The following is an 11,257-nucleotide window of genomic DNA, read 5'->3' on the forward strand; positions in this document are numbered from 1 at the left end:
AATATAGTTTGTAAAATTAAAGTTGATATTATTATGCCATTTAAAATAATATTTCGAATTAATATTGTGAAAACAAATTAGGTAACATAATAATTCATGAGTTTACTGGTACAAGTATCGTCAAGCGCGTTCTGCGTGTTCATTTCTTGTTTGCATTCAGTAATATTCAATTTCGTGCTTAAATCAAATACAAATGATTGAATGCCAAATGAAAAAAAAAACCAAAACACATTACCTATATAAAACAATGCTATGTTTTGAAACGTTTACATACGTTGATATTATAATAATTCTTAAATAAAAACCCAATCAAGTTAATACTCGCCGATTTAGTAATCATTTCAAATCTAAGAACGTAACAACAAATTTTCAGGCGCATAGCTCTGTAAATTACGGGCAATGCACTACGTTAATTTTCCTTTTTTAATTTTCAAAGAAATAGAACCGTCAGCCGTTCCTCGCAATTTTCTTTTCTTTATTTTTTAGCATATTGGTCTATGATTTCAATCTTCAGAGTTATTTTAACTGTTTTTTAACTATTCATTTGTGATTATTTGAAGATTTTGTCGATATTTATAAATTAAATTAAAAATATTTATTTTAATAAATTACTGGTACCAAATGCATCGTAATCAATTCGCAGTATTTTATATCGATTTATAATTCTCTTTATTGTTCATGATGTTTATTCAAAACTAAACTTTACGATAAAGATATGCAATAAATTTATACTATATATCCTGTAAATAAATGCAATTGGATTACATGAAGATTATTTTATTGTATATTAAGGTTAGAACATCGAGATAATGTGGTCACAATTGTTTTATTAATTCCTACAAATTGTCTTGTTTTTTACATTTAATTGATTAATACATCGATACACATCGATATAAAATGCTTCGTAATAATTTAGTGTCTATTCGCTCATAACAGTGATCCACATGTCTACATTGAGCCAATTAGATCATGAACAAATGACTTCACTTGACAGTCCATTACTTTTTTATGTAGGAAGAATTGACTTTTTTCTTTTTAAAAAAGTCATGACCGGATGTTGTGAAGATAAGATAAACGCTATCTGATTGACTCATGCACTGCACATGTTTCTATTTGAATCTAGCTTAATATAATCTAATTTAAAAACGTTTCATCAAAATTATTGTAATTTCTATTTTCGTGTAAATATAAATATATAAAATTTTTTTTAATTCTAATTATTTGTGTGTACGTAAATTATATTGTATTTAAGAAATTAATTTTTTCATTAATAAATTTCGAGAAAAATGTTATTTCTTTCACACTAATTATTCTTAGAAAGTGAAAATTAAGAAGCTATATACCTCTCTGCATTAATTGTAATCTCTTTGACTAAAGTCCTGAAAATTGTCAGAAAGCAGGCATTGTTCACTTTTGAAAAGTGCAGGAGATGACAAATTTTTTTCTTATAACGATATTGTGAAGACGTATTTCTTTTCACTTTCAAACAGAGATAGTTTCCAGTTAAATTAGCCTTTGCGATTACAATAAATAAAGTGCAAGGTCAAACCTTCGATAAAACTGATATAGATCTACAAAGAAAGGTTTTTAATCACAAATAGCATTACGTAGTCATGTCTCAGATGCAATCTTGGGATCTCCTTATAATTTATCGTAGTAATAATCGAAGAGAAAATACAAATGTTAAAAATTATTTTTATAAAGAGCTATATTTCTGATTATTAAATTTTTGAAATTTGTTTTATTAATTATTTTACAAATGTAGAATGTCTTTCATCGACAAAATATTTCATAACATCAATTGAACAATCACTCAAAGATTATTAATTGTGTTTAACTTTATTATAGACAATAAATTCTAGTATTAGTAAAATCTCAACTTGAAGCCGCACATACACGTTTATTTGCTACCGCATAGTAAGTATATCGCATAACCATATCTCAGTCAATCATATCACGAATAAAATACTTCAACATGGCATCCATCACTTTTTTATAAGAGGATTATAATTTTCGATAATTTTATCATGGTAACAGTTTGAAGAATCGTTGATATTCAGTATTATAATTATTTGTATTGTAATGTACGTATTACGGAACGATTTTAGATTTAAACTGAAACTTGAATTATTTCGAGGACTACTAAGAATGAAGTTGAGTTCAATTAACAATAGAAACGAAAGAAATAGTTGTATACCATAAAAAGCAGTAAAAGTAATTATTAGGAGGCAATATAAGAGGTTACGATTTGGAATTGTGCACTACCACACCTATTTAATTGCAATATGTGAATATTTATTGTTGTTACGTCCGTATGTATAATTAGTTATTATTAATTTAATGTTTGTTAATATTAACAGTAATTTAATTCCATATATTGAATTCATATAATGTATTAGAATTGTAATATTCTTCAATAACGCTAAAACTGAAAACAAGAGTAACTTTTTTTCAGGAAACTGATTTCAAAACTTTTTGCAATTACTCTCAAAGTTGTGCGTCGATCAAGTCGGTAATGAGACACAACTATCTCAGAAATATACCCTTTCTGATGAACTCACCTCCATTGAATTCGGACGCGCGATCGTGCACAAAAAAATTCAGACCGAATATAGAATCTCTTCCTATTTAAAATTGATAAAAAAAGGGCGCCATGTGTGCTAGATAACATATAGAGGTTGCAATACCTGTAATACTTCGCAAATCAAGCACCCGTAGCACAATAGCAAGTGGTAAACGTTGCAAAAATTTCAATGGCCTAAGTTTACTACAAATGTTTATAAATACCCCATTTGTATTCGACTTATCATTCCATTCAGGCAAAGTAACGGTAAAAAATACGAGAATTTCTTTGAAAAACCAAGAAAGGCATCATTCCGTCCTTAGAAGCAAAGAGTAGAGACTCGAGAGTAGGTGGTGGCGCAAAGCTATTCAAGAAATTTCGGTATAAAATTGCAGTTTTGCGGGGGCCCACCTATGCTGTCGAGGGGGAGGGAGAGCTGGCGACGCCGGCGGGACACACAGTATAAAGCTACCTACGCGAAGTGTAAGCTTAAGAACAAAGGCTCGCGTGCCCGTATATCCGGCGACAGCACATTGTTTTTTTTTTTTTCTTCTTCTCCGAGATGCTGGAGTGGAGCCAAGTGTGCCGGCACGCGTTGCACTCGTCGTCTAGCGAGAGCCTGCCGGACGCTATAAATACAAACTGGCAGACAAGGGTGGACGGGGGATACCCCCTTAGTAGGAAAGGATAATATCCTTTTCCTTCTCAATGCAGCGCACAGAGAGAGTCTTTCTCTGGTTCTTGATCTACCTCATTACAACTCTTTCGCAGCTCATATAATGCGTGCACGCCGCGCACTACATCGCCACTCTACATGCCAGCTGCGCTTTCATTTCCGGCGATTGACGTCCCAGATATATCGAGGCTGGCCGCTGCTTCTGCTGCATCGACGTGCCTATCTAATGAAATGATAGCTTCAGCTCATTCGCACTAGAGAGAGAGAGAGAGAGAGAGAGAGAGAGAGAGAGAGAGAGAGAGAGAGAGAGAGAGAGAGAGAGAGAGAGAGAAGAGAGTAGATGGATGGACGGGTCAGTTACCGACAACCATTGTGGCTCATTGACGCGCTCTCGCAACGGATTCATTGTACTCTCTGCGCCTCTTCACTACTCACTCCCCAAGTTTCACGTCTATATTATAGTCATTGTTCTATGCATCCAATTTTAGATGCGTTGCATGATTTGACAATTACTCAATGAGAGAGCTCTCTGAGGGTTCCTTGCGCAGATGTTCGAACGTTCAATTTAAAGTTTTTAACGCGTCAATGGGAAAATAAAAATGGAATTTATCTTCGAGTTACGAACGGCCAATTTCTGATTGTTTGATAGTCGATACTTGAGCATAATTTTCTTCAGCGCAATATAGTATCGACAACAATAATCATTGTCAAGTAAATAATTTACATATCATTCTCAAAAGTAAATATAACCGAGATAAGAGCATTCTCGCGTGTTTGTTGTCAACGTAAAAGTATTTCAATGCATCAAGCGCGCGCACAGTTCTTCTCTCGGCCTGGAATATAAGTGCAATAAAATAAAAAAGTTTTTAAAAATGTAGTTCAAAAGTTATCTTCTTGAGCACACGGAGTACTATCGATAAAAAGCGCTTAAACCGTTTGCTTGACTTTCTGATAAAACTCAATTAAAAAGAAAATTATTTGAGTTCCCGAACACTTCACGTAGCTAACAAAAAAGTTCCTTCGGCTTTTGAAAAAAAAAAGCCGTTCTATGGATTCAATTAGAATTTTAGAACTTCGTATCCCCGTAAATTATGCAAACTATTCAATCAGTTTTCAAGATGAGCTTTTCTTTTTTTTTTGTCCTCCTCAGTGACAGCGCATTCCAGCTTAATAAACTCGGCGCCACACTGAGACTCCTTACTTTTTACGCCAAAATCGCGGGCTCTGCAGTGGGTCTCTCATTTTTTGCTGGCGTCTCCAACAAACACGTGAGTCTCGTCCTTGCGCTGGGTGACTCCCGTGACGTTCGTATACATTATCTATTCTATATAGGTATACCACGATGACGTGCCTCGTTCTCCCTTGTCGCTCTGTCTCTCTGTCTCTCTCTCTCTCTCTCTCTCTCTCTCTCTCTCTCTCTCTTTCTCTCTCTATACCTTTTTTTAACCCAACGCGAGGCATCTCCCTTGCTTTTATTACGCTCGTTTCTCCCTCTGCCTCTTTTAGCTTGTCTCGCGTTCGTTTCTTATTCGGTATGAAGGGGAATAACGAAGGGAACAATGCACAAGAATGGAAATAGAGTAATTTAGTAGTTTAGGCCTTTTGTGATTTGGGATTGCTATAGTTTTGGGACAGAATCCTTATAAAAGTGTGCATCTTACGGAAATTTTTGTTAAGAAAGTTCGAAAAACTTTAGTAAAAGTACTCCTCCGTCTTGTCTGAATAGTTTGGTTGCGAGTTTGCGTTCTCAACTTGAAACACGTCACGTTTTCTGAAGTTTATTCTCTCTGACATCACCATCAGCACTTTGTATTCAATTTTTTAAAGTCATTATTTTTCTTTTTCTTTACTAAGGTATTGAATATAATATTGATACAACTGAACAGTATGAGAAAATTAATTTAAATATAGTATCAAAACACTGCCAAGTGTTAACGGTTCTGCATTAGTATAATTTAAATAAAATAGGCATATCAATACTACAATCTTAAACCGTGATGTGTGAAAAAATTAAGTGAATGTTATTTATGGTACATTTGGAATTCTTTCTTATCTTGTCTCATTTAAACTACTCATTCTCAGGTTTAAATGGCTATGGCATCTGTATTACACTGAAAGAACTTATAAAGACGATATAAAAGCTGTGCTAAGAGCTGCACAGTGTAAAAGCTGTGAATATGATACATTGAAAGCGCCTGCTTAATGTTCATTTAAATGCACTTGACAGAAAGGTTCCTTGCTTCTATTGGCTGTATTAGACTCTATTAAAAGTATTCAAAAGTGACTAAGGTTCATTGGTATTTGATGTCAGACAACTTAGATTAAAAATTAACCGCAACGAAAGTGGATGGAATAAACAAAATGAAAATAGGACCGTACGCAAAGAAATGAAGTGACTAAAACTAATGAAAAGTAGCGAAATGAATGAAAGTAAAGTTGAAAAGAACTTGGACAGAAAAGAAAAATCGCAAGATACATACACAAAGAGCAACATTGGCAGAGCACGGTGTCCCGTCCTTTATTTTATTTTATTTTTTTTTTACAACGGCGAATAAACAAAGCGCGCTGGTCTCTTCTTCTTGGTTAGTCAGGATAGCTTGTATGCGGAATAAAAGGGCGAGGCAAGCGGTTAGACAATTCTTCGAGACAGTTAAAGCCGGGCTTTTTTAATGTTTCTCAAATTAAATGCGCATTTTTAACAGCCTCGCAGCCACGGTGATCTGCTTGACGCGTGTAGAATAAAACCGCAGAGATTATCTAACTTGTTGACTTTTGCATTGCCGTTGCGATGTAATTTCTATCTTACCTAATTGAATTATTATTTAGTTACAAGTTATTGACATTCCTCTCTCTCTCTCTCTCTCTCTCTCTCTCTCTCTCTCTATCTCTCCTCTCTCTTGTAAAAACGAAAGAACCGGACAAGCGATAAAACTTTGATTGAAGTGGAATTTTTATTTTTTCTGTAAATTAAAAGAAACACGTCCATGTTTAAGATAAGCCAGTTCCGCTAAAATTTATCTGCGCATAAGTAGGTTAACAATCCTGTAACTCTGTTAATGCAATAATATATACGAGTTTTCGAGATGAGTTCCGTTGGTTGCATCACGAAACATTAAGATTGACTTTATGCACACAATAAACCGTATTACCGTTTCGTAGTTAAATTGTTTTAAGTTTTTTTTTTTAATCGATTGTCACGCGATTGAAAATTGAAGCAAAAACTACACGATTTCTCCTTAAATGGCTGGTAATTTTCTTTTTCCATTCGATTTACAGCATGCTTTTTACGCTCTTTAATTAGAAATTAGCGCCTATTAAGGTATGATAAAAACGTGTTTACAATACTAATTAAATGCGCTTTCTTTGCAGCACGAAGAGCAGTGGACTCCAATGTAAAGTAATCATGCAAGTTTGACTTATGGACTTTCTCCGGGACGTGGATAACGGTTGCCGATTTAGAAAGAGCGCGCGGTAGACGACAGCAAAACTTTGATCGAAAGCATAAGTTAATTGGATTCCGCTAAAGAAATAGAATCTAAGCTAACGGCAAGTTGCGCCGTGAAGACAAAGCCCTTTTTCCAGCCGCTGCTGTAACATGGGCAGGTTGCAATTAACCGACAGGCTGAAATGTTTAACGGTCGTGCGCATAGGCCAATTTTCTTTTCTCTCTCGACGTTTTCACCCATGGCTAAATGAGCGCTGGCCGCAGTCTCGTCGACAAGTCAATGCGATGATTATCGTTACCCGCTGATGAGAAAGTCAAATGGCGTTTGATGATTCAGAAAGAAAAGACGTTTATACATGGGGTGGGGCACGAACAAGAAGAGAAAGAAGAGAAGGAGAAGGGCTACACAGTCCCTCTCCTCGGGTGGGCTTTGATCTTTAGTTGGAACCGGATATGCTCGTTACTGATAGCGCGATGCTATATACGCATACGCCAAGCGCGGCCACAGCCTTTCGAAGCTCCGATGTGCGCATGTGCGTTGCTCGGCTCACGTAGCGGGTAACAAGTGCAGCTCCAGCTATTGTCGATGCTTTTCTTGCATAGCCAACTAACTCGTTGAGATAAGACGTCAGTTCCCGATGTATATACTTTCACGTAACGCGTATTACGTTCTTGGAATGGCACTGTTTAACCCCTCTTAAACTTTGAGTCCATGCTTAATTAATCGACTCGAGCTTCGGCCTATCTTGTTCAAAGTCACGTATAACATGTCGCGTTTTATTTCATTATTTTTTTTTTCAGATGTACAAATTCAAACAAACGAATCGGACGAACCGTCATTGGAAAAATCGCTTTTATTTACGACGATAGGATCCATTGATTTACGACTCGTCATAACCACCGCCACGCAACTCTCGACGGTTACATAAATGTAACCTCCAAATTTCGACTCGTCTAGTTTTTTGTGTCGACTAAATAACGATGGTGAAACATCGTTTCGATACGTGAGCGTTAAAATCTATTTTTAGCAATGCTAGATAATACTTTACTTGACGTAATAGTGCTGCGTGATGTACAATAAACTATCCGAAAATATATACAGACGGAACGCGGTTTTAAAAGATTCTTGGCGTCCTTTTTTGATTCTTAAAAGCTCATTTTTAAATAAGATTAAGATATTCGGTCATGTCTGACGGGATGATTACTTAAAATTTCTCATCTGACGTTTTATCGTTGCTAACACGCCTCGTGATTTATTAGCGAAAACATATATGCTATTTGTTCGGCGACACGTACAACAATATAATCGTATATAGAAAAACAGAGATTGTTTTGTTGCCGTGGCAGAGAGGAAACCGGTTTCTCTAACCGATAATATCTGAATCATAATTAGCACTTGAATGTTACGCTAGACAAACACGTGGCTGACGTTATTAATGACCTTGCGCAAACATTTACGAAAAATTGCTTTGTAAAAGCGCATTTTTCCAGAACGTATATGTTATTATTTATCCGTCTCTCACGATGATCTTCCAACGTTTTTCCACTACGCTCACGTAGCGAAATAGTAATATTACTCAACGTGAAATTATGGTCTCTATAATTACAATGGCAATAGCCAATAATTTTCCCTACGTAACAAGACATCGGCCAATTATCGGGATATTATACGCATGCACAAGATAGACTATCGTTGCAAGAGAAGAGGCAAACCAACAACAAATTCACATGGTCAGGTATGTACAACGCAACCAACGTCAACGTAGCAAATATCGGTGTAGCACGGCATGTACGTAGGGGAACTGTACGATAGGCAGTGCGCGCATCATTAGCGCAACAGAACACGTATATTCGTCGGACATGAGTAGGCAGCGTGTATTATACCTACGCAACTCGCGTACAATTCGCACTCACCTATACACGACGATTCTTCCCTTTCACGTGTCGTTCGGGCCGAAAGATGCAGCGGCGGCTCTTACTTTCTCCGCAGGTATGTTCACTGGAAAAACGCACGTATACACACTCACTATCGAAATATCACTGTGGTAGAGAAGCCGAGCGCGCGCGCGCGCACACGTGCTGCACAGATTGCGCTCTCGTTCTGTTCAGAACGAATGAGAGAGAGAGAGAGAGAGAGAGAGAGAGAGAGAAGCAGCAGACAGACAGAAGACGAACCGAGGAGCGGCATTCTTCTGCTTGGTGCGCTCGCTCGCTCGCTCGCTCGCGCGCACAAGGCCGTGTATAGAGAGCTGCATATGCTCCGCTCGCACGACTACCAGAGAAAGCTCGAGCGGCTCTTTTCCTATCTTTCTGCCGTTTCTTTTTCGGATTGGCCCATTTTCGAACTCCGCGTTCGAGTCCTAATCAGTGCGCGACGCTATATCAGAGTCGGCCGAGCCACTATCAAGCCCGCGTCTTTGCTCTCGAGAGACACACATATCATCTCCGAAGATGCTTCCTTGATGCAGCCAATCGCTTTTACGAAACTTTCTAAACTTTACCGATTTCCATGCCACGATAAGAGCCCGCGGCATTTCACTCGATTGACAATCGAGAGTCGGTATACAGGTGTCGATCGAAGACGAACAACCTGTTTGTGAAAGGTCCTTTCGATCGACTACGCACTTGAACAAACTTTTGACAATGTGTCAAAGGTAAACTACACGAACTCTGCGTGGCAGCGGTTCGAGCGGACGTTAACGATGCGACGGAAATAACTGAAAGAAACGCGCTGCACTATATTTCGATCGTTCAAAGAGAGTTGTCCGAAGAAGACTGTTATACCGCAAATCATGAATCAGAGCTCCACTTCCCCAAGCGAAAATAAAATAAAACACACGCCGCTCGGGCGCGGCTGCGTGTATAATCACGTGTGCTACTGTCCTGCTCGAAGCCAGTCGTAAAATCGATCGCAGGCAAAAAGGGAGAGCGCGTACCGGGGCAAAAGTGGCGAAGGAGAACACAAGCCGAACGCAAACGCGTCGCGGAGAAAGAAACAAAACTGGTCCGGCTTCGCTTTCGCTCGATTTGGAATCTGGAGCAGCGGCGGATTCGCTTCCTCGCGTCCTCGCTCTCTCCTCTTCTCGTCGCGGTGGTCGTACGCACGCACGAACGCCCGAAAACTTCCTTCGTGCATTTGCAATCGTCGCGCGTCTCCCACGCTGTTGCAGCTCGCGCAACACGGCGTGCGTTCGGCGTCAATGAATAACGAGCGTTGTCGAGTTGACGCGCGCGGGCGGATTTTCAAGAGCTTTCGCATGAATTAGACGCGCCAAGGTAGGCCGTTTCGTAATTCGACGAGCTGTCGTTTTCACGTAATAACTTACGAATATGCATCGTGCCGAGCGCAGACGCAGCCTCGATCAGAGCCAGGCGCAAGATCTGCGCAATATCTCGCGATACGTATAAGAAACGTTCGGCGGCCGGAGAATTGCGATTGTGATCGCGCGCAGCGTCTGATGCAACGATTGCACTTGCGACTCGAAGGGAAATCGTGAGCGCGGGGCCGTTCGCTGCGCGCGCGCGCACAGGTGAAAAATCGGAGCGTGTAACGGCGAGGCTGCACAATCGGCGATAGCAGAAATACCATATACATGTATATGGAATCGAAAAGAAAAGGGGGCTCCCGCGCGCGAAGATCCGCGCGTTCGCTGGAACGCTTTTCCTCGGTTATAACGGCGCGCGCGTATGCGACGGGTCCCCGAGGCCTTATTCAGGGCTGAGCGTAGAGCCAGTCAATCGACCAAAGCTGCTTCGGTTTCATTTCTCTCTCTCTCTCTCTCTCTCTTCGCGATCATCGATGTCGGCGAGCGAGGCCTCGGCGCACATGTTAAGCATTTTCGAAACGATATCCTCCATTTGGCGCCGATCACTTAATAATACGTGTTCTAATTTTTCACTCCTTTCTCCCCCCCCCCCCTTATTTATCATTTGGTCAAACCGCAGCCTCGATTCGCTGCCTTTTTGCGCACGCACATCCCGAGCAAAGAGCAAAGCACTCACGTATATATTGCACTAGAAATAGCTCGCGCACACGCACGTGTCGCTATGGTATAGTGAGCTGAGTCGAGGGACAGCCCGAACACCGGGGCCCTCGAACTGGTACTGAACTACTGCTGCTTGCCGGCACCCGCTTGCTTGCGCTCGCCGTCGGGTTCTCCTTCTCTCTCTCTCTCTCTCGTTCTCTCTCTCACTCCAGTTGGTGTGCCCTCTTTGTCGCTCGCGCGGCTGTGTAAAACCGACCGCGGTGGACGGGGCCCCGTGTGGACCCCACGTGGCCGCCGCAGTTGCCGTCATTGTATGTGCGCCTCACTCTCCGTCAACATCAGCCGCTCGCTTCTCCCTACTCTCTCTCTCTCTCTCTCTCCCTCTCTCTCTCTTTCTCTCTCGCACCCAACAACATTATAAGCATTCTATATCTCACTATTCTCTTTTTCACTTGCGTCTTGCTCGCCTTTTTACTCTTCGCTTATTTCGGTTCCCCTTTCCTCTCTTTCTCTTGGCTCTTTCGTTCTTATTTCACGGTGTTTCTTGCGTTGCACTCTGATTCGCTTTATAATCTTAGAATTAACGG

At 40.0% G+C, this 11,257-nt stretch overlaps 1 protein-coding gene across 2 annotated transcripts in view; it reads right to left on the reverse strand.

Annotated features, from left to right (window-relative positions):
• The window catches only part of LOC131664796 (uncharacterized), a 130,405-nt gene extending 119,633 nt beyond the window's left edge, over positions 1-10,772 (reverse strand). Inside the window, exons 1-2 of one of the 2 annotated variants that reach the window (XM_058936170.1) lie at positions 10,687-10,772; positions 8,599-8,683 (exon numbers count right to left, since the gene is read on the reverse strand). The gene's annotated coding sequence lies outside the window, so the exon portion shown is untranslated. Of the gene's footprint in view, positions 1-8,598; positions 8,838-10,686 lie in introns of those variants that run through there. The other variant, XM_058936171.1, reaches the window with a different exon arrangement.
• Between the last annotated feature and the right edge of the window lie 485 nt (positions 10,773-11,257).

Source organism: Phymastichus coffea, unplaced genomic scaffold, assembly GCF_024137745.1.
Source record: "Phymastichus coffea isolate CEN01 unplaced genomic scaffold, Cenicafe_Pcof_1.1 PCOF00045, whole genome shotgun sequence".
In the NCBI taxonomy this organism is placed as follows: Eukaryota; Metazoa; Arthropoda; class Insecta; order Hymenoptera; family Eulophidae; genus Phymastichus; species Phymastichus coffea.